At 39.4% G+C, this 25735-nt stretch overlaps 1 long non-coding RNA gene across 2 annotated transcripts in view; it reads right to left on the bottom strand.

The window, feature by feature from the left end:
• LOC113969390 overlaps window positions 1–23423 on the bottom strand; it is a 48766-nt gene extending 25343 nt beyond the window's left edge. For both annotated transcript variants that reach the window (XR_003534845.1, XR_003534846.1), the window contains exon 1: window positions 23301–23423. This is a non-coding gene — a long non-coding RNA (uncharacterized LOC113969390). The remainder of the gene's footprint in view (window positions 1–23300) is intronic.
• Between the last annotated feature and the right edge of the window lie 2312 nt (window positions 23424–25735).

Here is a 25735-nt window from a genome sequence, read left to right as displayed (position 1 = left end):
TGCACGGACAGAAGGTCAGGCTGCCTTGGGAGACCCACCTCTGTCACAACTGCCAGAGCAGTTTTGTTCAGTGGGAATCCAGGGAGGCTCCTACCTGTCTCCTTTTTGGTTATAAACTTCTGAGCATTTGCAATTTCCCTAATTTGGTGTGTTACAAGAGCTGCAATACCACCTAAGAGCAAACTCTTCCTGGCAACTCACATACAATTTGTACAATTCCATTTTTTGACCAATAGAGACTCAACAGAAGACATTCACTGAGCCATGTGGCATCACACACACCTCTAGAGAAGCCCCACTTTTGGGGACATGGACAGGGGAGATCTCTCAGTCCTGTAAGGTTCATTCTGTCCATGATCCTCCAGCAGCAAAGGAAGGAGTCATGGATGAGTACAGCAGATGAAGAACTTCTCCAGAGTCCCTTCTCTCCTAGGGGTTCTAACATCTTTGCTTGCCAGAACAGCCTTGTTACCCTCATTTGTCTCCCACAGAGCCCAAGGCATGGAGTCAGGTTTCCACTGGCCATTTACAACTTGTGGACTTTGTCACCTTTTCTGGAGCTCAGAAAGTGAAGGACAGAAATCGATTTTATTCCTAGTGATCCAATTACTGGGGTGTGGGGGGTTCATGAGAGCCTTCAGGAGAGTTTCCTGCGTTCATGGGGAAGTAGAGAGTTTGTGTGAAAGGAACATCTTGGGTAGGAAAAGGAGCATATTGTCAATTCTGAAATCAGCCAGCTCTAAACCTTGGTCAAAAGTGGAAGGATGAATAAAATTTACATGTATAAAACTGTTAGCCCACAACAGTATTTGGGGGGAAAAAAATAAATAAAGTCAATGTTAATGTAACAAGTAACCTGAAACTGCTATCTAAAATTATTTTCTAAAGAATGTTTATCATTTCAAAGTGAACTGAATCCAAAACCCAAGACCAGAAGAAGTCATGGATTAAAACAAGCAAGCACACCATGTTTTCCTGCACTTTCTCCTACCTGTTTTTCCAGGAAAGATTTTACCATCTCCCATCTGAGTTAGGTTAGTATTAGCCTTTAACACGCAGATCCACTGCAAATACACCACGAGATGGTTCCTGTTACTGAGCACCATGGGATTTGAAAGGAAAACCTAAGCATGCTGTTTTTGAAAGAAAAAAAGTAGAAAATGTAGCATGCGGGAAATTAGGAAAGCAGCTGTTTGATTCTGGGCCTTTTCTGCAAACAAAAAATCTTAGAAACAGGAAGACTCACAAGAACATTTGAAGTTAGAGGCAAAATTATAATTTAATTTCAGTAATATTAGCAAACACCTCGACTCCAAGGTGGAAGGCTGTTCCATTCCCTGCTCCACACTGTGGAGTGCTGTGAGAGTGTGTGTGCCTGTGCCTGGCAGAGGGGAGGGCAGCAGTAACATTCCCTCTCAGCCTCACCCTCCCCAGAGCATTTACTCTGTTCCTGTTCTCAGAGCCATCTCTTTCTTTTCTCCTCCTGCTACAGACACTAAACAGCATATTTGGTAAAAAAAAAAACAAAAACGAAAATAGTTCTTCCATATTTAAAGGACAACAGGACAATTTGCTAATTGAATAAACTGATTATTTTAAGGGCATTTACAAATCCATTCAAAAACCATTCACCCCATCAAGAAAAAAAATTCCTATTGGTGTCGGGAGTTGTCCTTAGGGATACACCACTCTAAGCCTCTCAGCATTGCGCTGCCAATGTCTTTGTTCTTGACCTGACCTAAAAAAGCGCTCCCTTTATGAGTCACAGAGGATTTATTTTCTGCCTTAGCTTAGCCCCAGCTTCTTTTAGGCAGAAAATGACAGTTTTGCTCAGTTGTGGCAAATGACCTGCACTTTTTATGATGTAGATGATTGTCCAGCAGGATCTATGCTGGAGCCACCAGTGTAATTGAATTTAGGAGCACAACTGCCTGGAAATATTTGCTAGAAACACCACTCTTGGAGGTGGCAGTAGGTTTTGGAGTTCCCTCCTATTTTCCTAGAGATATTTAAGCCTAAAAATGCAATTTTTCAGAATATTTTACAAGATGCTCCTTCATTGTGCAGTGAAATATTTAAAGTGTGAATCAGATCCTTAGGTCACATAAATCCCTAAGAAATGTACAGGTTAATCTTAATTTACACCAGCTGAGGGTCTGTTTGTATGAAAACTCTGTCCTTTCACCAGTTTTACATATTAATTTGTCCTTTGAATCAAAACAGAACAAACCCCTACAGTCTATATACTCAGTTCTGTAACTTGTTAGAGATTTTTGTACATCTGCAGGGAAACATTTTATAATATGGGCATTAAAGCTTATTGCTATGTGCTTTATGGCTTATAGAAAACTCTGAAAATATGTGTCAGGATAGTGTTTATTTGAACTTTAAAAAAATAATACTTGTGCAGAGAGGAGTCATAAACATTATCTACTCCTACAAATTCAAATCAGTTACTTAAGAATTGTATCTTCCAGATAACCTAAGGGGACTCTTTCCTTTTCAGCAGGTCAGGGTAGGGATGGCCTACAGCCCCTGCAGTGAGACCAGCCTCACTTCACATGTTCAACAGTTACTGCAGGTGTGAGCATCACGCTCAAGAAATCCGAAGTTCTTATGATGGTCCTAATAACAGACTTTAATTTATGATGGTTCTTTAACACCAGACTGTAATTTTCTTAGGATTCCTTCTGCAAAGCAGAAATACAGTTCAAATTCTTTCACTGGATCAACACTGGCTGATAATCCCTGGGCCAGGACTCTTCAGCTAATGAAACTTTTGCTGTGCTATGGCAGTTCACATCATCTGAGGAACTGGGCCTATGTTTTTCAGACTTGTTGAAGACTGCACTCATCCTTACTTTGATTTGCTCAGTACTTTTGTTTCTATTTTCACTTAATTCTTGCCCTGTAAATTTTAATTTCCAGATCTCAGGTCTCTGTAATCAGATCAAAGGTTCATTATCTCAGTAGTACTGGCAGTTCTCAAAAACTGTAACCCTAATCTCGCAGTGTTGTAGTAGGGGATTTTAATTCTTTTTCCTTCAAAATTCTGATCAGATTCAAGAGCTTCTGGTGAAAAAGAAAAGCCTGAAAATAAGACAAAAACGTCTCAAAATAATCAAGAGCTAGAATAACAAAAAATTGAAGTATATTATTTTTAAATCCACATGAATTTTAAACCAACTTTCAATCTGAGGAGGCTGAGCAATTGATTTTGTAGATATGGCTAGTTATTCACAATTTTTTTCCACAACTAGCAGAGCTTAGACTTCTATCAAGGTTTTACAGGGCTGTGTTCTGTACACTATGTAAACAATGCAGTGCTAACACTTCTTCCCTCTCTTTCAATCTTCCAATTGGTTTTACATCCTGACATTTTAAAAAATGTAAATGTTAAGGGTTACCTATTTATATAAGGAAGCCATTTACTCTACCATTCAGGGTGAAGGCACACCATTACCATCTAAAATATTAAATCACTTTCCAATTCATACCACGTGAGAGTTAGGGTTTTTTTAGAGCAAATGGATTCCTCGCTGATTGCCACTGTTACTTTCAAAAAAAGAAGTGCATGTGATAAGTGGAGGACCAGCCTGTGGACCTGCAGTGAGGGGGGTGGTGCTTCAGTCCTGCAGATGCACAGCTGTCATCTGCCACACCTCCACTGAAAGGGGAAAAGATGAAGTTTAGCATGGTGGGACTTGAGGTGTGCACGTTGCTGTCTAACAGCTCAGCTGGAGCCCATCTTCCCTGTCCTTCAGGATAACTGGCAGCAGGATTCGTGCTGCTGGACCAGGCTGTAGGGTATCCAACCCATCCTGCCAGCACCATGGAGCTCCGTTCTCCACAGGGAGCTGAGCATGGCTGGGCTGTTGCCTGTGGGTGTGCTCTGGAGCTTTGCCTAAATCCACACTTCAGCACAGGCTTGTGCATAAACAACACTGATGATGAACAAGCTGGGACTTGAGAATCAGCTCAGATCCACATGTAAGCAGTGCTGTGGAGTGCCACATACTCAGCTCGAGAATCCAATTTCACCTTGTCTGGAGCAAGGGTGTGCAGAGGTGCACAAGGGACATGCTGACTCCAAAGACTCTGGAACCCACATCCTCACTGTGTGTCAACAGAGGCTCTGGATTTTAAGTTGTTTCTATCTACAGTTACAGGAGTTTTTGAGATACACAAACCAAAGAAGCCCACAAACTTTCCTTAAACAGGTATGAGAAAGCTACTGTACTACTCTAACCACAGCTTACACTTTCTGTGCACTATTACTGCGTCTGCAGGAGCAGGGAGTCCCACTGGATGTTATTTATTCCTAAGAGTAGTTCCATAGACTTCCCTGACTCACAAAGCCTGTATGCCCATATGTAAAAGCAAACATTGCTCTTTGTGGGCAATGTTTGCTGAACTGGGCTTGAACCAGCTGTCTGCCTCCTTTTTTGTTCTCATTTTGTTCCCTTACAAGCGCACGCAGTGTCAGACGTCATCTAGTCTTTGTACACTTCTACAAAAACCACATGAAAACTCTTTGCTTATTGGATATCTTTCCTTAACATGACATATACCAAAGCTCTACAAAGTCAGCTGTTTGATAGATTTATTGTCCCTTCAAAAAAAGTTCATTAATACCCATGAGATGTTACTTTCTTGTGGATTTGTGCATTGGGAAACTGATGTCTGTTAAATAAACTCTGATAAATCTTCCTTAACTAACAACATCAGAAACAATTTCCAACAAGACCTTCTAGGAAATATTCAGTTCACTGTGCAAGGATTCATTTTTATCTCTGTATTATACCACTGATGTGCCAAACGGGAGCAGAATTGTCTGCACTGATAGAATAACATGCTCTCCCTTTCTGTGTTACCCATTTGCTTTATTTTTCTTCCGTGCTCTCTGGGCAGATAAAGGGCATGATATTAAACTGTTCTGCCATCTCGTCATACTTTGTTGGCTACTGTTTAAAATATAGCAGATGTAGCTTCAAAGTGATACGAGAATGCAGTCTAGTGCCTAAGCACAATACATGTACCTTACTGAAGGCTATTTATTGAGGAAAAAACATTTCACACATTCGTGTGTTATACAGAAGATGCTTTAATAAGGTTATTGTATTTGCCTGTCATATTGTACTAGCTTTGTACTGGAAATACTCTTATTAAAGAGAAAGACTGTCTTTTCTATGATCAGGGGTTTTGATATTTAGAGAAAGATAAAACAAAAAGAACAAACTGCTCGAGCATTTCTTTGACATTCTGACACGCTATTTCCTAAGCTGATGCTCTTGAGGTGAAAGCTTAGAAAAGCAGAGAATGAAATGCTTTGCCTTTTCTACTCCCCAGCCAGTAATAAGCCCTTTCATAATCAGCAATAGCCAAAGATATTCCACTCCATCAAAACCAAACACAAGTCATCCCCTGTGGAGCCAACAAGAATTTTCAATTTTCCACCCTTTTAGTACAGGTGCTTTTTAAGAGCAACTTAGAAGAAGACTACTCAGTGCTCAGCCATCTGGTCATATCCAAACCCCCAGACACTTTGTCTCAAAGGCTATTAGAGAATAGTTTTAAGGAAAATGAAAAAAAAAATTAGGTGCAGCATTCTTTATTGTGAACTGTACTGTGACATGCTGCTCTCTCACTAATTCAGGTACGTCCCCTCCTGAATTCTAAAGTGAGTTTCATCCAAGTCCTTCATTTTCCAGGATGGTGGCCACCAAGGGAATGAAGCAGAAAAAATGTGAAGATCTTCAAGGCACCATTAGCAGCTCCACTTTCTGCTCATACACATGCACATACTACCACAGGAAGAGAGATTTTTACTAGAAAAGACATTCTTTCTTATACTCAAAATGAAGCCTCTTGCAAAAAGTGGTTGTTCCACCTTGGATTAATGTTCCATTTCCTCCAATATGTCTCTGCATTCAGTGTTCTTATCTGTCTCCAGTTAATTCTATTTTCACAGTTTTCTCCTCATTTTCTCTTTTACCGTCCTTCTCATTTTTAAAACATCTTTTACTATTGATTTTCAACCCTAATTACAACCACAACTGTGCATTTTATTTTCTCTCACACAGCAGGTGAAATTTCATCACTGACTACAGTGAACTTACACTGATGACAAACACAATGGACTACAACTGACAGCAGCTCATTTATCAGCTGCTGCCATCAACCCATTTGAAATAAATATAAATGCATGAGAGTGAAACAAGCAAAAAGTTCGTAGAGTGGGTTGATAATAACTTCCATCCTGAGTTTTCCAGTCTTTCTGGGGTTTATTTTCTATTAGCCAAGAGAAAAGACTACGATATATCTCATGCTTCTGACCAATCATTAGGATTTGAAAGCAAGCACCTGACAGCACCTATTTCCTCATGGTTATACTTTTGTCATCTTTCAGCTGTGGAGTTGGTGCTAACTTCTACTTTGAGCTGACCTTTCTAATGAACTTTTCTTCTGAGTGATTCCTTTTATTTTTATGGTTTGATTTTGTATGTGGGTATTTGTGCTCGGTTCGTTGGTTGGTTGGTTGTTCTTTTTTTCTTTAAGTACAGAAAAGGTAACAGTGGCAACAATGCTGCTTAAAGGTACAAAATAACTTTCTTACACAGAGAGAATTAGGATTTTTCAGACTGAAAAAGTGATAACAATGAGTGGGTAAGGTGGAGGGCTATAAAAAAGAGAAACTGCCTATGAATAATTTTTTTCCTCACATCCCAATAATTTGTCAGTGTACCCATTAGTTAGGCAGGAAGCTTAAAACAAAGAACAAAGATAAGTACTTTCTCATCCAGTACCCAGTTAAATTGCAGAGGCTTACTTTCACAGACTGTTGTAGATGTAATGTGTAAGTAGAGTGATAAAGTCAGAGAGTAACTCCAGTGGCTGCTCTGGGCACAGTGGTTCAAATCCTACCTCTACTCACGAGAAATGCAAACTAGTGTTTGCAGGTCTGTCTCTATCTGTCCTCATTTTTACCCTTCCTTAAGCATCAGACACTAACTACTATTCTAGAAAGAATATAAGTTTAAATGGACCTTTGGTGTGACCCAGATCTCTTCTTGTGTTAACAATAAAACTGCAATGTAAACCTTCTGATTTGACATTGTTTACTGGGGAGTGGGAGGAAGATGTTTTCCTACATTCTGCACTGGCCTTACACGATCCAGGATCCACCCCCACTGCTGTACCTAGAGTCACTTGCACATGAATCTGCCTTGTGAATCATGCCTAAAAAGCATACACCACTTGCTATGCACTGAAGCATACAGATAGAAAATGTCTTTGGGGGTTGGTTTTTTCCTTGTTTTTTTTTTTTTTCCCTTTTTTTCCCCAAGTCTGTGAGTGGATGCCTCAGTTGTTTGCAGAGATCAGGCACACAGCAGAAGTGTTTCCTCTCTTAATGGTTTGATATCTTTAGACTATGACTAAGTTTCTCATTTTTTCCCCACCCACTTGCATAGCTCAATACAGCTGAGCAATACTGTAGACATAGCAATGAAGATAAAAGACTTATTGAAAAGATTTTTTAATTTAAAACCGACAGAAATGACATATAAATGTCTGATCCAAAAGTCAGTAGCACAGATCCATTTTCCTTGGCTGCTGAAATCAAACCTCACATAACAAAAATGCATTAATTCACTTTCTTGAAAACATTTGCAATGAGATTTCATGTACACCGTGATAGTAAATGTAATGACAAATTACACTGATGTCCATGTTACCCTAACCTTCATATTGCACAGAATGTCTCTGTCAGGAACAGAGACCTGCCAGTTCTTTCCAGGAACATTCAGTTTGTTTTAAACTGTGATCCAGTCCAGCCTCAGCAGCTATCTCTTGAAACTGTACAATACAGAAACCTTTTTCTAGAGACTCCAGTGCATGAGAAAATGAAGTTTAATCATGCTTAAGATACAATGCTTACTCTTTGAGATGTCTTGTTCTCATACAGAAGCAGGTTTAAGTTGAGCTCTGGACTCAGAATTTTAAAAGTGCTGCTGTCTTAAACATGAGGGACATATAGAAAAGATTTTGAAAAGCTGTAAAAGACTATGTGTTGTCTGAGACTGGCTTAGCAGAAATAAATCCTATTAGCTTAATATGCATACACATATGTACACACAAAAAAGGGCATCTTTTCTTCACAAACATACTTGCACAGCACCCGAAAATGTAACTGCCTATCTAATAATAAGATAGATTATGCAGTACCCTTATTTTATGACCATCATTTATCCTATGTTTTGCAGTGCACACTTGTAGACACATGCTTCAATTAGTGTGAGACAAATGGCATAATTCCAGATCCACTAAACCTCGGAGACCTATATTGTCATGCACACGCAGCATGCACTTTACTACTACCTAGGAAGCTGTATCTCTTCACCTCCTCCTCTTTTTCAAAAGAAGCCACTTCTGAATAAATGGGATAAATAACCCCCAGGCAGATACTTAGAAATCACAGCTAAAACAGACCCTCGTTTATCTGTAGGCAACCTCAGTGAGGTGAGTGCAGAGAAAAGCTGGTCTCACACAGTGTGAGCCGCTGAACAGCGTGCAAAGCTGGGCAAAGCTGCCCACTGCTAGTGCTCGTGCTAGGAGGAGACTCCCTCTTCCCACAGGTTTATGTGACAAGGGTGAGAGAGACTTTCCAAACTGATCAATATCAAGCAACATCTAAAACAGTCACACCCCACAGAAATGCTCTGCAGTTCCTTGGGAAGGTCCAGCAGCAGCATACCCTGCACAGGCTCCATCCTGCCAGGCTTCACTCCAGCCTGGTTTTTTGTTGGGGCTATTTTGCATTTTGCTTTTTTGTGTGTTTGTTGTTTTTTTTTAATGTGCTTATTCCAATTCTGATCAGGACTGCTAAATTTCCCCACAGTACAGCAGTCCTCTGCAGCACCCACGTGCCCATAAACATGTTCATGACATGTGTGACGCAGACCTACATGGCGGGACACAGCCCCTTCTGTGTCTGGCAAATGAGGCCAATCACTGTTTTGTCAGCAGGGCAGGGGCCAGTTTTGTACCATCCTCAGCCTAAATACGTGTAGGAACTGCTCTGGAAAAGTAATGAATCCCCTTTATCAGTGGAAGGCATGCTAGAGACCTCCCCATACCAGCAGCAGTCCCATTATAGTAACTGAGCATCCTGTTCACGGTGCCCTCACAAAGGGAATAAGCAAAAATTTTCTCCGGTCATATTGAAATCACTTCCAGGCTGCAGTACATTTGAGAGGAGGAGTTGTGAGGAGCTTAATGGTTGTTATTTTGGAGTGGCATCATCCTAAATAATAGCTGAAGGAGCAAATGCGAAATCCTTGGGAGCCTCAAGCCACAGCAGACTGTGCACAGCAGAACCCTTCTTTGTCCTACTTCTGGCTATGGGAAAGGGCACCTGGCTACTGGACTGGAGAACTCTGTCCTGCAGGAAAAACTTGGTGCTTTCCATGTTAGGGGTCCTTTGCCTAAGCTGACCAAAGAACCCAGCCCTGGATAAAAGAAATACTGAAAAAGTGTGAAGTTTTCAAACTACTTCTTTAAAGCTCACTATGATGCTGACACTTGCCTCCTTGACAACGTGGCATGTATTTAAATATTAAAATTTGTTTGGTAAGATGGAGAAATGAAAAAAATAGAGGAATGCTGAATAAAGTGATCTCTACTATCTGAGCACTGAAAAACTCCTGTGTGTTGTCAACTAAGTGGCAGTTTTACAATTAAAGCATTTTCATAAAGCTGTTGCAGCATGTCAGAGGAGAAGAGGAAGAAAAAATTTGGGGGTGGGAAGTCACAGAAGGAGGCACGATACCTCCCCCTGCAGAAGTCTAACATTCATTTTACAATTGATTCATTGAACGGGAGCATCTTGGCACAGCAGCCACCCACTTAATGATGACAAAGCACGGCGAGCGCGGTGGTGACGGCACGGTACAGTCAGGCATGACACCTCGGAGCAGGGATGGGTGGCTAATGCTACTACCCAACACCTACACCCTGAGCTCTGCCCACCCTCTTACTGTGTGAAAACAAGTCACTTCAAACCTCAAGGCAAGGAGTAAAATAAACTAACAGGCATTCAAACAGGAGGTTTATGTTCCCTCATGGATCATTAGGAATATGATTCCTGACAAACTGTGAGGTGGGTTATGCAAAAAGAAAACATTGACATTTCATATAAAATAAGTAAATCAGGACTGTATCATAAATATATAATTTCATGCTCTAAAAACACCCTAAAATTCCACACAATGACTGACATTATTCCAAGGAATTCAAGAAATCTTGAGGAAATCGTTCAGCTTTCCTGTCACTTGTGAAGGATGCAAGAGGTTAGGTTTATTTAGGACATAGATGGATGTGTGTCAAGCCATAGCACAGGGTGATCTGGAGGGTAACATTAATGCATTAACTCTAACCTGTTTTTATATCATGAATCTCTCTCCCCAAACCCCTCCTCCAAGTATGTAAATTGGCAGTAAATGACTGGCATTCACAAACGTGCCTCCAAGCAGGTTAGGGATAATTAGTAAAGCATGTAGACACCCTGTCCTAAGAGCCAATTGTGACAAATCCACAAAATAATGAATCTCTATTAATAGTTAATGATGTATGTCAAGAAGGGCCCAGTCTTTGGGCTCTTCCCCTTTAAGGGTTTGTGTTGTCCCCTTGTGTTTCAGCTGGTCAACGCCTTCCTCCCCGTGTGCCGTCCTGCTTTGAATCACAGCCAAAATAAAGTAATTGAAAACTGCCAGCCCGAATACTTCAGAAGTCTATCATGGAACAAGATTCAACAAGCCTCTTCTCAATTTGTAAATATGTTGGAATATAAGTAGTAAAAAGGCTCCAATGTCAAACAAGTTTAAGCATTAGCCGTGGTGTTTTATGAGTGCTACAGCAGTGCTTAATGCTTTATATATTAAACTCTATTAACACTGCAAAGTTATTTCATCCCTGTGTTCCTCACACTGCTTTGCTCATAGATTTTTAGAGAGCAAGTTATATTAGTTTTTTTTTTACCATTTAGAGCATTCAGTTACTGCAGTGATGAGTATACATGTACAGTTTTAAAGTCATATTTAGAGGCCAAGGTTCACAAAACATCGTATTTCTATGATTGTGGTTGACACCAGACAAAAGCAGTTTTAGAAAGAACTTGTGCTTTGTATATTTTGTTTCTAACGTGGTAAGTTACCTATTTTGGATATATACATATTCATGACCCACTTGTGGGTTGTTGGAACATATTAAAATACCAAAGTAAAATGTAAACAAAACATAAACCTTTGCCATGTGGAGAGAGACCAAGAGTAACAGTGAGAATTGAGATGGCATTACGGTTTAATGATGAATGTTCTTAAGTCCTCCTGGTTATTTGCAATGTACTGCCTCTTGATGCCCGACCATTACTGACAGGCCATGTGCTGTTAATTGGACTGAAAAAATTACCTGCTCCAAAATTCATCACTCTTAATAGCTTAGCCTGTTTATTGTCTTCACAATTAATCTTCTTACTACCAGAAAAGTTAAAACAGTTAACTCTACACGCAGTGGGTTGTAAACAGTGGTGTTACAAATTTGAACCAACGCATCTTAACCCAAACTTCTGGGAGGTTTGATCCAGATCAAAGAATGGCAGCTTATGTCCCTCCCTAATTATTAAGAAGTACAGCTGGCAGAGTATTTGTAATACTTGATTCCTTGTGGCTTACATAGGAATCATGGTTCTTATCTTGGTCTCGTGGAAAAGGTAGAGTTTGAAAAGAGAATTCAAGTGATTTACTGTAATCAGTGGAAGAGCAGTGCAGCTGGCAGTGATAAGGAAGAACTTTCAAACTATCAGATTTTAACATGACAGGGTCCCTCCTAGAAGCTTTTACACTCTCTGTTTAAAAAGAATAAGAAGCCTATAAAACCTAAGCAAATGTTTCTGAGTATGGCCCCTACCTTTGTCAGACAAGGTTAGTGAATCCCCATCCTTTATTTGTCTTTCTTTGTTGTCTCTTCAGAGACACATCACTGCAAGTCATCGAACCCTGTGGAACCATCAGAGGTAAAGAGCAGACGAGGGTTTGAAAAGTGCCAGAGCATTAATTAGCTCAGAATTCCTGAATCTCCACTGATATAATGAAAGTTACTCAATCACAGGATGATGTGCAAAGCCTAATAGCGGCTTTACAGTGAAAGCACAGGAGTGGGAGGCAAGAAGTGCAGGTTCTATTCTTACTGCCAGCACCTGTGTGCAACCTTCAACAAACCATCGGTTTTCATTGCTCATTTTCTCTGTATGCAAAGTGGAAATAATTGTGCTCACAGGACTATTCTTAAGCTAACTTCACCTCCATCTGGGATCTCCAGGTTAGAGAAACCACTGAACTGTAAAATATAATTTAAAATATGTATTTTACTGGATGTGCTTAAAATAAGTATTCCCTGTGCCAGTGTAAAGAGGAACTTTGAGTGTGGGATACCAAGTCTAGATAATTTAACTGTTACCTTGAAATGTAAAAATGTTGTTTGCAAAGGATTTTTCAATTCAGCAGATGACTGTAAAGCAGCACTTCAAACAGCTTTGCATAGAGTATCTATTATTAGTAAACAACTGTGCCTTACAGAATTATTTTGCAACATTTTGCATTAGGTACACTTGAAGTAGGCTTCTGAAAATAGAGCTTCAAACATGTTAAAAGATATTATGTGTGTACATGAAGATACTTTTATGTTTTCTACAAACTTGCATTCCTGTTTTAACAAACAAAAGTAATTTCAGCACTGACATTCAATATCTGACTCACTTTTATCCTTGGTAAAGGTGACACATTGCAGAACAACAAAGCACGGAGCCAGCCTGGCTTTGGCTATTTCCTGTTTAGTCAGAAATAGCTGCTGAACTTGTGTTTAGCCCCCTCACATCACATCAGCAAACAGCAATCCTCCCTAAACACATCTGTCCAGTTGGTCCTGGATATAAACACTGAAAAGTTCCAGTCCATGTGACCAGTTCTGAAAAGTTTTATATATGAAAGAGCAGAATATTTACTGTATTAGGATTGTTAATAGGACTGGATGACCTCCTTCAGACTTTTCCTTTTAAACAGATGCTCAGATTTGTCTAGTAAAGTTGTGTTGCTTAGCCTTCATTCACTATTGTGCATTACAGCTTTTGTACTCCTCTCAATGTTTTTTTCTAGGGCCTTTCTACCCACACAAATGGCAAATATTTAGTAAATATTTGTTGAAGGCTTCAAATATAATCTACCTCTATAACTCAGATTGTTAGCTAAAATAAAAAGGCATAGTCTCTATGCAACCATCAGTTTGACTCCAAGTAAATTGGGGCTCAAAGGAGGTCAAAGTCATAAATAAATTCATAGCTTCAGCCTAAGCTTCAGTCATTAACAAGAGCAGAATAACTGGAAAAAACAGTATTATTTGAGTCTGAATTCCTAAAATGAAAGTGTTGCCACATGAACTCATCTGCATCAATGGGTAGAAAAAATAAGAACAATCCTCACCCGAAACAGTCTCCTCCTTATCTCAGGACTTTTATTAGAGAACTCTGTAGAAGTTTTTCCTCTATTTATGTGGTTTCTCCACTCAAAGGGAGACTGAACCATGCCAGGGATTAAAACAGGAAAGATATGGCAGCCCCTTTTGATGAACTAAAACCACTACTCAGCAGTTTATTACTTTTGCAGGAATGTGATTGTCTTTTACTAGTACTTGGTACCAAAGGACATAAAATTGCCACCAAAATTACCAGCAGTAGACAGAGACCCAAATCTACATAAGTCAAGGTAAACATAAAAGTAAGTAGAGGTCAATATACAAGTTAAAAGGCATCATTATTTTTTTTCCTGGTGAAATCATAAAGACAAGTGTTTAAAACTACATTTTCAAAGTGCCATTATATAATGGCTCTCACAGCTGCTCTTCCACCTCAAATCAAGTGACTTGAGTGTGTTTTATGATTTCTCCTATTTCTTTTCTTTTTAAAGCAAGGGAGAGATGAATCACCATCAGGCCAGACCTGCAGCACTGCCTGCAGGGGCAACAGGTAGGCTATGGTGAACCTCTGTATGGGCTTTCTGCATTTTGCAGCTCCAAAGACATTTCCTCTGCCAGTAAAGATTTAAGAAAGCAGCCGAATTTTTGCCTTTGCAGAAGAAGAATGACAAAATGACACAAAAAGAGAGGGTAACAGCAGGATAGCATCAATAACAGCAATGCCTTTACCTTTCACACTGGGAGCAGACAGCAGCACACATGAGCTCACCATGCAGGGACAGCTACCAGCACTCTGGTGTAAAAATCCTCTAGAATAAGTTATTTTCAGTCCGAGAACAGGACAAACTGCCAAGGCTTCCTATCTTCTGCAAGTTAGGCAGCAAAACCCACCTCTTTACAGCACCCCAGAAATCCCTGGCCATAGAGCCTTTCTCTGCCTTCTCTTCTGCAAAACCTCCCTCTATGTAACCCACTCATCTTTTCAGGCAGGAAGCCTGTTCAATCTGCCAGCTGGGAATGAGACCATAGCTGATTCCCAGCACCTCTGCCATTTTACAGCCTTGGCCAGCTGTTCTTGTAGGGCTTTAAAGACCAGGAAACTCTGCTATCCTGCTCATCATATAAAAAAGAGGATATGCTTTCATAGTAGGGGAATTACCAGCTCTTGCTGTGCTTGGCCAAGCAGTGTGCTGGGAGAGCACACAACCCAAATCCCCGGTAAGGCATTTCCTACATACCAAAGCAAGGTGAGAAGAGAGAAGTGGAAACTGTCAGAAATTATCTGAATCAGGCATACAGCATTACCTTTATGCAATGTGACTTTGCCTCAGACTGAAATAGGGCACAGCTGAATTTGTAAATAGCTCAGTATTCACCCCTCTGTCCTTGAGTAAATTAAAACAGGAACCTTTTGAAAGACAATTCTGATGTCACCTGCAATCTTTTCTGGAGGCTCCATGTGGAGCTACCTCGGCAGGTGACTGAGATCTTACCAACTCTCTTACCATGAAACATGTTGGTGATGAAGGTAACTTGTAGCCAGTGGTGAGATATGGTGACATTGAAATAAGGATGTATCTACAGAAAAGACTTTTGTAGATACTTCTGTAAGGATTCTGCAATACAAGAGCATGATTTGGTGGCGATTTAAAAGTTAAAATAGACAGTGAATCTTTATGTGCTTTCTTATCTTTTAGAAAGCTTTCTTTTGAAGTGGAATACTATATTAGTCATTCTGGCTTCAACTATGACAGAAACTAATCTGGGCATCTGCAGTGCTCACTATTAGCTGCTTTTATGATCTCGTGGATGTTTTTTGAGTTGATAATTAATTACAAAATATTGCAGTATAAATACGTATGTATTTCTTGGAAAATGGATGCAGTCACCATTCCTATTTTTGTTACTGTCCAGGTGCCAGCCATGTTCAAGGTCCTATTTGTACCTACACAGCAGAAGGTACATGTATCTAGCAGCTTCCCACCCAGAAGAGTGGTTTTGTTGAGAAAATGTTGCCCAAGCTCCCCTGCTGAACATCATTTATTTTATTGTTATTTGATTTTCCCACGTCACTCATGTCCTTGTTTTGCCACCTGCTCTCCCTCATTCAGCACATAATTTATAAAACTCCGTAAGAAGGATGGAGACAATCTTCTTGTTACTGTTCTGTACAATATGAAGACAAAGTGATCCTGGGCATAATAGGAACGAAGCCATAGGATGGTATCAGTGATTACATTCCTCATCCTAATTTCAAATTAGATCTAGAAAAAAAATCCAACTGATTTGGTAACATTGAGATTCCTGGGTAGTTTAAAATGTGCCCATTTGTATTTGCAGTGCAAATAGTCACTGCAAAGAACAAATGGTATCTTGAAGTTAGCAAAAGAGGGGGGATCAGAAGGCTGCTGCTCCTGTTTAAGTAATTTGGATTTTTGCCACTGGTACAACAGGGCTGAGATTTCATGCTGGGATCTAAATGTGAATTACCAACTCTATGCCAGAGGGAAAGCCACACATCCTTTTCTGTCTTGGTAGGCTCAACTGCAAAAATAGGTAAAAGCAAGACCATGCAAAAGTCACAGTGAGATTTCCTGGGAAAAAAAATGACTCTCCATTTGCTACACAACTACTTAGCAGTGATGTGTCATGACTGATTTTGGTGCAGATGCAAAAGAGGGCAGAGAAATGGATCTAATGCATTTTTCAAAAAACCAGGACTTCCAAGCTTCCACTCAGGCACTGTGAGGTGCCAGGTTTCTGCTGACCGTGCTTAACAAACATGTTCTCTTTGCATTTGTCTGTGCCACACCATGAACACTTTAAGTAATTCTAAACTTTATCTTGATAGTTATTTGTCTTTTTCTCATTCATACTCTGACTTATGTATGATTTATAATGTTTTTACTGGGAAAGCTTCATAGGCAAGTAAGCTTTCCCTTGTGAGGGTTTGTACATTACCACTTGGAAGCATCTTTTTACTTTTACTATAGTAATATTTCCTACATCGATTTTCAACTTCGTCATTACTGGAAATTGTCTAGGTAATAATTCTAAAGATGTTAAAGAGCTGCTGGTATTTCATGCAAAAGCCTGACAAACATTCCATTAAAAATTGTACTGGTGATAATTCATCAAAAGGCACATTTTTCTAATCCCTTTCTTTTATTACGGACTTTGCCACCTGAAGTTACACACTTAATTTCTAAATACATGATTGGCCCCAGTTCCTCTTGTATTTTCCCTAGAGAAGATGCTGAGTCAAACAGAGATAAAGCAACTTCTAACATAACTAGTCATTCATTGTGTTCAACCCAAGATAAAGAGGCCTGAGTTGCAACAATCTTTGAAGCTTTCTTTTTATCAGGATCCTGTAAAAAGCTCCCATTGAGACTTCCCAAAAAGGGAAAAGAAATAGCTGTCTTATTGGTACCAATGCAAGATCATCAGACACAGCTTATGTAATGCAATGAGCAAAAATGAGATGGCAAAAATGAGGAGCATAATTTTCACTTAATTAAAGACCTTTTTTTCAGACATTTTCTACTCAGAGTTACTCATTATTATTTGTTTTCAGTCAACATTCACATACTAGTCATAAAGTATTCAACTTTTTATCTCTATATATTTTTACCTATCTATTACTTACATAGGTACAAAAAATTAGCTACATTTTAATTCAGTTCTTTCATTAGCACATTGAGTTTAAACAGAAAGCATTCAGATTACATGGATTAATTAGATGTTTTATTAAAAAAAACAGGAAAATGAGTTGCAGAGTATAATATAAAACACAGCAGGCTTTGACTTTCTGCCTGGAAGCTGTTTAAAAAAATAATAATAATTAAGAAGGAAATGAAGAGTACACTGTATTCTATGCATAAATCAGAGATATTAAAGGCAAATATTTGCTTTTAGATTATGATGAACTCAGATTTACACAAAAAATGGACTTGAGATGTTAATTTAGCTAAATATGAGCTCTAATCAGTCATTCCTCCTGCATCATCTTCCATGGCTATGCATAATAATAGTAGAGGTGCTCGTACTGTAACACAACCTTTCACTGTAAGCTGGAGCCTGAGGATGTTTTCTCCCCTTATCCTTGAATCCCCTTTGCACAGCCCTAAGCCCCATCACACATTTAGAAGGAACAGTTCAAAAACTAGATGGAGTATAATAAATTAATCTGGACTTAGTGGGTGGATAAAAGGTCCAGCAGGGGTTTGTTACAGACCCTGGGGACAAGAAGAGAGAGAAAAATGGAATATTGCACAATGACATTAGTAAGGCAAACAGAGATAATACTCTGTGTGCACGCCTGTGTGCATGTGTCTGTGTGTCTACAGAGTGCTGGGGGAAGGGTGGCATCAGTATTCTCAGCCTTGAATCATCTTAATGTAATAACGATTGAATACTGCCAGCCTACTGCCAGGGATGCAAGGAAGGAATGTTTCTACATCTGTCCTTAAATTATCACACAAAACCAAATCACAGACACAAGAACTCCACAGTAAAAAGCAAACAACGTTAGCAAGTCTCCATTCTGAACGCTCTAACTCAGGAATTTGAAACCATTGTTCTCTGACCAGACTTACCCAGAGAAGGAAGGTGTGCACAGCCTGCATCAAGTTATTATGGTACCACTTTTTAACAGGACATGCAAGAACGAATTCTCCCCCTTTTGAAAAACAGATAAGCACAAGTGTGGAACACCAGAAACCATGTTTGTTCTTATATGTACTCTTAAATATAGTACCGGTGCCATTTCAATTTTGAGAGCCCAGGTGGCAGCTGCACTGTGTTTAACCAGCATTCTCACCTTTCCAAGACTAAATGACTGACAGTAAAAGTGCTTGTGTCCTGCCCACAAGCTGTGAAAGGGGTTCTCCCTTTCACACAGACTTGGACTTCCTCCATGCTATCAACCACCTCGAGGTAGGACATAAAAGTGTATAATTTCATAAAGGAAATACTGCAGAATGCACAGAAACACACAGCAAAATAGAGTGCAAGGAAAGACAGAGGGGGTTCGAATGGATTGAGAATTGCCTTGTCAGAAGGCTATGAATCGACAGGTTTGGGAAAGTAATTTCTGATGATCCGTTTGAAATTTGTACCTAAAATACAAAAGGTATGAATGAAATGTTCCTGTCTTGAATATACATTCATCAAAACTTGACATGCACTATGCACTTTGAAACTGAAATGAAACAAAACTAATGTAATTGTAAAATATCCATTCTTTTCTAGCACGACTCTACTAACATAGTAGACTTTTTTTTTTTGGAAGGGGAATTTCCAAGTTTGAGCCTAGCTTTAGTTTGAAAACATTTTTTTTTTTACATGTTCTCTCAAAAACTGCATCTGCAATGAAGTCTTTGGAGTGCAAGAATTACATGTGGTTACTGGCTTAAATCTCTGCTGGATTCCCAACGGTCTATTTTTATCTCATGATCTCCAAGCAATTTGTGATGTTGCACAACATCCAACAGTTCTGATGCAAAGAAATGGCAGCAATGCAGTTTTTCAAGTTAAAAATCTGGATATGACACTGGACTGGTGATATCTGGCAGGCTGAAGATTTGTGAAAGAAACAGCTAAAGAAGAGCAAAGGATGTTAACCAGAAAGGTGTATTAGCAACAGACTGAAATTAACGCTTGGATTTAGAAGAGAGAGCTAAAATTTAAAACAAGCCCAAGGTTATCAAGTCTTTAGGAATATCTCAGATATAATAAAAAATAAGAAGATATGTAATTATCTGGACAGTGAAGAACAGCTCCAGAACTTGCAGAGAGAGTTCATTTTGAAGTCATAGCAACTTTTTTCATGTTGGGGCTGCATCTTGCCAGAAGGTACTCAATGCTGAGTATCTCTATTCCTGCATAACTCCTATTCACAAAACAGAAAAAGAACACAAATAATGTTCTTCCTTTCATTTGTTTGTACGTATGTTTTAGATAAAGCTGTTCTGATGGCTTAAGACTCTTTGTTCAGATTGCACAAGCTATTTGGTGCCAGAGTTATTTAAATCCTGGGAAGAAGTACTACAATAGATAGAAATGATGTATGAATAGTACATAAATGATGATAATGGAAGTGCTGATTTAATAAATGGAAACTTTGAGCTGAAAGCATGAATGAGAAGGCACTGGATCTACAGCTCTACTGATGCAGAACGTGGGGTCATGAAGAACCGAGGAGAAACGCTGCACATTGCCCTGCCAGGATTTATCCCATGCTCTGAAAACTTGGACACATTGTTGGGTAAGCTACTGGAGCTGCCACCTTGCAGATGATACCTAAAGCTGACAACCTAATCATCTGTGGCACATTTTGTAAATTAGCTATAGTGAAGTGGCCTCACTTCAGCCTGCATGATTACATCCTGCACACCTATGATTCCTTCGCTGTTTCTTAGGGGAGAAAAAAAAGGAACATATTCTTCCCTTGCTGTAAGTCTTTTGCCTAGAAAATCTCAGATATAGCTGCAGTCATCTCGTGCTTAAGTCTGATATCAAACGGTTAAATTTGCAATGTACTTTGAGATCATTTATTCTAAACCTTAAGATTATTACTGCAGACATCTCCAAGGACTACATAATCCACACTGTATGTTCCAATAATGAGGCACGAAAGAGTAAACTGAGAATTTGGTTTCTGATTCCTCCCCCTTCTTTGCCCTGCCCATTTCTATGCTTTGAAAACAGAAGCCATAATGCTGTCGGAACATTTTTTTTTAGTGGTTTAATAAACATGACATGCTTGCACTTGCTTTGCATTTTAATAGCAATGCAGTGGCAATAAGACACTTCCACAAACACAATGCATGCAATTACGTAGGGTTTTAAGTGCTAACTTTGTGTCAGGCATATATATACACGTTTTAAAACTCTTTTGTTCAAAGCCTAAAAATTCTCAGTTTTCTCTCTTCCCTGTTATGGCCACCTGACTGCCTTTCAGGTGGAGTTTGATGGGCACACACCACTTGAAGTAATTAGGAGCTGTATCTTTGTGGCTGTGTCACTGTAGCTGCCTCCAGTGGAAACTTTTTAATGGCACCTGAGGAGTACCTATTGAAGTGGCCATGTTGTTGATCTGACAGTTTTTAATTTTTCCCTTTTCTTCCTTGAAGACAGTTCCAATATGAGGGGATGTGGTAGTGACCACTGGTAGCTTCAGTTCTAAGAGCAAGGATGGCCGAGTGTTGCTAACACGGGAAGTTTCGTTCAGGATTTTGAAGTCCCAAAGTACTGCAGTGGTCTGTCTAGGGTTTTGGTTTGACCCATTTTAAATACCTTGTGCCTATTACAGGAGTAGACCTTCATTAACCTGCCCTGAAGTTCTTAAAAATTAAATTAAATCTCACTAGAAAAGATTCAAGTAGTAAGAGTGGTAGTTTTAGTTCTAAGGGATATAACTTGTTCTGTGTTAGTGCTTCTGATTTTGGGCCATCACCCCTCTCTCTCTCTTGCCAGGCTCAGGGTGACATTTCACTCATTTTTATTCAAAGGTAAATTGCATGACCAGGAATGAAATTAATTCCAGGGTCTGACTCAAAGTGCATTTAAATAAACAAAAGGGGTGATATTAGCTTTAGTGGAGTACCTACAATGTTTAGTAGAGCACTAAAGTTAACATAAGCCATAATATGCACACAGTTTTAAAGAAAAAGCTTTAATATTCCTCACCATAATGACAATACTGAATTTGTCTATGCTTATGCTAAACAGCATAACTTCCTTTTATGTTTCAGATATTAATATTCATACATTTACAGTATAACACTGTACTCTGCTTTTGCATTAGGTTCAGCTGGATCATTACCCTAACAAACATTATTAAAGATTTTTTACTTACAAACTCAAGAGACTACAATCGGAATTTTTCTGCTACATACGTTCACTGGTGGAGGGATTATAGGCTTGAGCAACTTACATTGTATAATAAACTGCCAAATGAGATGAGGTAAAACAGTAACTCCACAGAAGGATCTAATTCAGAGTACTTACTGTGTGCTAGTATTAGTCAGTGATTAGGTTATTAAATCCTCTCTAATTATTATTTGAAGCTTTTCACAAATAGCTTTTTGCAAAATGGATATTATCTAAAAATTTAATTTATTGGATGTTTACAGGCTTAAAAAAGTGATTTTATGATATAAACCCAGAATTACTTCCTTTTTAAATAAACCCAACTGGTGCTGTAATTGAGATGAGCACGCTATTTTTTTCATGCAATAATCTGATATGGGACTTTCCTTTCTCAAGAGACTTGCTTGATCTGCTCTTTATAGACATTCAGTCTCTGTAAATATGCTTTTGGTTTCTTTATCAGTAATAGTATTAGACCTGAATGCTTTAGTATACAGTATAATGGGATATTAAAGGGCTTTCTGTATATGTTTTAGACAAGCCAGTCTAATAGAAAGAAATGAACACATGAAGGATATTCTTTACAAGTAGACAGTACCATTTATAAGGATTTTCTTCTACCATTTAGTTATTACATTTTGAGGGAAAATCACATTGCTTTCTTTGCCTTTTTTTCTCTGTCATTGTTTGCCTTTTCTTCCTGCTTGTACTTTGCTACCAAACCATCTGACTATCTGTGTTGCCATGGGAAGGACTGTAATGCCATAAATTCAGAGAAGAGAAGTTCCTGTGTTCATTTTTTTTTCCATTTTATTCTTACACAATCACTAGCACAGATTAGCTGCTTTCATAAGGGTGTACTGGCACTAGAACAGGATTGTAAAATATTCCATTTTGGAAAAGATACAGCAAAAACATTCTACATGTTTCACAGAATGGCACCAACCTACACAAGCAAAAGTCAATGCTTCCTAACTTGTAGATACCTGACTGTTCGAGAACTGAGCCAAATTATGGGCAGTTATCCATCTAGTCTTACAGCATGTGAATTCCAGAAATGCAAAAAAATGGAGGGAAAAACATATTAAATCACAGAAAAACCATGCTGGACGCCTTAGGGGATTTGCCATACAATTCAGGGATTTTAATTTTCAAACTACTGGCTAAACCACCACAGGCAAATAGTGACTGAAATTTGCCACCTTCTAAAATCTGTAAAGAGTTGCCCATCTAGAAGGACCTGTGGCCTCAGCTCAGTTGGCAGTGCCAGCTCTTCCCATTGCAGAAGGGAGCTTCCTTGACTGGTATCAGTGCAGGTGCTCACTTAGAGGGATCCATGGAAAGGCAAAGGCCAAAACATCTACCAAGAACAGGTCCTCCAAGTACCACAGTGCAAATAACAGACACAGGTTTGTTCTACAGACAACTCATTCAGCCACGAACTAAATGTCTTTGGACAGCAGCCTCCAAAAGTCACATTACCACAGTAAGAACAAATGTACCACTTGGGGACAGCAGAGGCAGAATCACACACTGTAAATGCGACCAAACTTCCTCATGAAAACCCAAAAGCGCCTTTACACATCAGAGCAGGGTCCCCTACGTGCTGCTCACTGCAAGTGCTGGTCAGCATCATCCACATTACCTGCAGTTACCATTCAGAATCGAGACTGGGGGCTCAGCCTCAGTTCCTCAGGATACAATTCCAAAGCTCCAAACAGGCAAAATGAAGACTCTAGGTGGTAATTTGCAGTGAACATAACCTAGTCCTACCTCTGCCATTGTATTAATCATCCATTGCTGACATGGGAAACAACTTATTTTGACAAATAAACAACAGAAATGTAATTCAGAAGACACAGGAAGCAGACGTGCAAAGCTCAGGAAGTGTAAAGACTCACCGTCCTGTCTGCAACCACACACTAATCTCATGTTTGGCTGATGGCTGTGGCTGAGCTGCTCTGTTCAATATTTTGTGTGTTGATTGGCTTGTTATTCACTTCTGCCTCTGCTGGAAGCCAGACTAACCTGTGGGGGAAGTGTGGAAAACAATTACAGTATATTGAAATGGTCATACAAGTACAGCACACTGCAACACTTTACATAATTTATTAGGTGTTACTACACGCACTGGCACTCACATGACAAAGGTTTTAACAAGACCGACAAATAGGACAACATCTGCATTCCTGTGAGAACATTTGAGATGAAAATTTAACATTAAACCAAAACTGCACTTACTACAGTGCAAACACTGCAATCAAGTGGTCTGCCTTGACTTGCAATGCATTATGTTAACACAGTATGGTTGCCAGAGTAAAATACAAATGTTCATTACAGCAGCAATTAATTGCTTGCTATTTTTGAAAATTAACAGTTAATATACTTTTCCAAATCAATCCAATCCAGTGTTACTCTGAATTTTCATGCATCATTTCTTTATTTTCGTCCCTATTGTGCACGCAAGGTCAATTAACTGGTAAATATAATTATTTTACAAACATAGCAAGTGGCAGCTTATTATAAATAACAACTTATTTGCATATTTCCTTGTTTCTGAAGAGAACAGCAATGTTACAGGTCTGAGAATCTTTGCAACTCTAATACAGTGAGATATTGTTTTTAAGTAAATCTTCTATTTAAGTAAGTAGCCTAGTAAATATGCCATTTCTTAGATTAAAATCAGCAAGTAGAAGCTGGGTTGCAGATTTCAGAACTTGCCTCATTTGCATCTTGAAAATGGAATGGAACTGAAACCTTTCAAGCTTTATTGTTCAACTCCACAATTCTGTTGCTCTTTGTAAATGAAACAGAAAAGAGATGTATGTGAATATATCACACACTTCAGCCTAAATGAGCTTTTCAAATTTTAAATGAATATCATTGTTTGTAGTCACCTTCACAGTATTCCTGAAGTTGAAGCTGTGAGCTGAATTCTTATTGAATTTTGTGAAAGATTTGGGAAAACATGACTCACAAGATTTTAACACTGGCAGACAAAGACCCCCTTCTGACTCTATTTTTGATTTCCAGGGTCTCTTTAAATAAAGAAGATATTCAAGACAGAGGGACAATAGAGAACAGCTACAAGGATGATTTCTTCTAAAAGGAGAAATCAAAGGACAGCACTCCTCATGTGCACTATATATGGCAATCTCTTTGTCTGAATATCGAAGAACTGGTTGGTACTCGCGTGCTGTGCTGAAACTGCGTGGCTGTAGAGGTTTTCCTAGACATATTTCTTGATGACAACTGCGTGCTGTTGGATTTGTTTCAGTGCCTGTGAATCTGTGAGCCATGCATATTGCGTTCCATTTGCCACTTCGCAAGAAAAAAAATATTTAGTGAGCTTATGGCAAGCAGAACACCTCATTTGTGCTGACTGGGGTAGGTGGGGTGATTTGTAGGTTCACACATGCTGAGCTTCAGGCACTCCGAGAAAAACTCCATTGGGTGAATTCGAGATTTATGCCCCAGCCCCAGTACAATTCATGTGTTGGGGTGCTCCTACTGAGACCTACCAATGGGAGCTGACAGCTGCATACAGTGCACTGGAAACATTTTAAAGCTTGCTGTAAAGAAAATAGAGCAGTCTACGCCTAGCAGGGAGGAAAATCGATGAGTCGGCACTTGGCAGTGGTGACCAGCAGGAGGATGCTTCTGATGAATGCTGAGTCATTGATTTCCCTCCCTGATCAGCAGCAGCTGCTCCATTCACACTGCAGAAAGCCTTCTCGCCACGACCACATGTGTCAGCAGGCTTTATTGTCATTAAAGCAAGAGGTATTAGCTGACAAGACATCCAATTTATGTATTTTTGGTTTCGATAGCTCGAGCTTACAATTTCAAAGTTGCTTCTCAGCTAGGGCACCTAAAAGGACATACGTATCAAGGCAGGAGATCCAATAGCACAGGCAGCTTCACAGGTACAAACAGTATTTGCGTGACAGATGTGTGAATGTCGCCCCAGCCTTCGGTTTCTTTTCTCACCAGGAGGCACATATTTCATAAACTCAGAGCACAGTCAAGCGAAGAAGTTAAGACATCATCTGAGAAGGTAGGCTTCCAGTCAGCACAACGCTTGTGTAGGAGAGCTGACATGTTTAAAGTTAAACATAAGGTTAAATATTCAGATGAACTGGGCTCTGCTCATGTGCCCTGCCTTCAGTGTGTGTGATGTACCATGGTATGGCTGAAGACCAAAGCATAATTGTAGTTTGTAATTTTATGACAATAAAAAAGCAACAGGTAAAACAGGTGAGACTACATTGAATGACTACAATAAAAGTACAGTTGGGGCAGGTTATTACAAATCTCAGCATTTGATGAGGATGTA

This window comes from Neopelma chrysocephalum, unplaced genomic scaffold (genome assembly GCF_003984885.1).
Source record: "Neopelma chrysocephalum unplaced genomic scaffold, ASM398488v2 Primary Assembly neopelma1_73, whole genome shotgun sequence".
Taxonomy (NCBI): domain Eukaryota; kingdom Metazoa; phylum Chordata; class Aves; order Passeriformes; family Pipridae; genus Neopelma; species Neopelma chrysocephalum.
The sequence above is the reverse complement of the archived record's forward strand: the minus strand, read 5'-3'. Positions and strand labels throughout refer to the sequence as shown.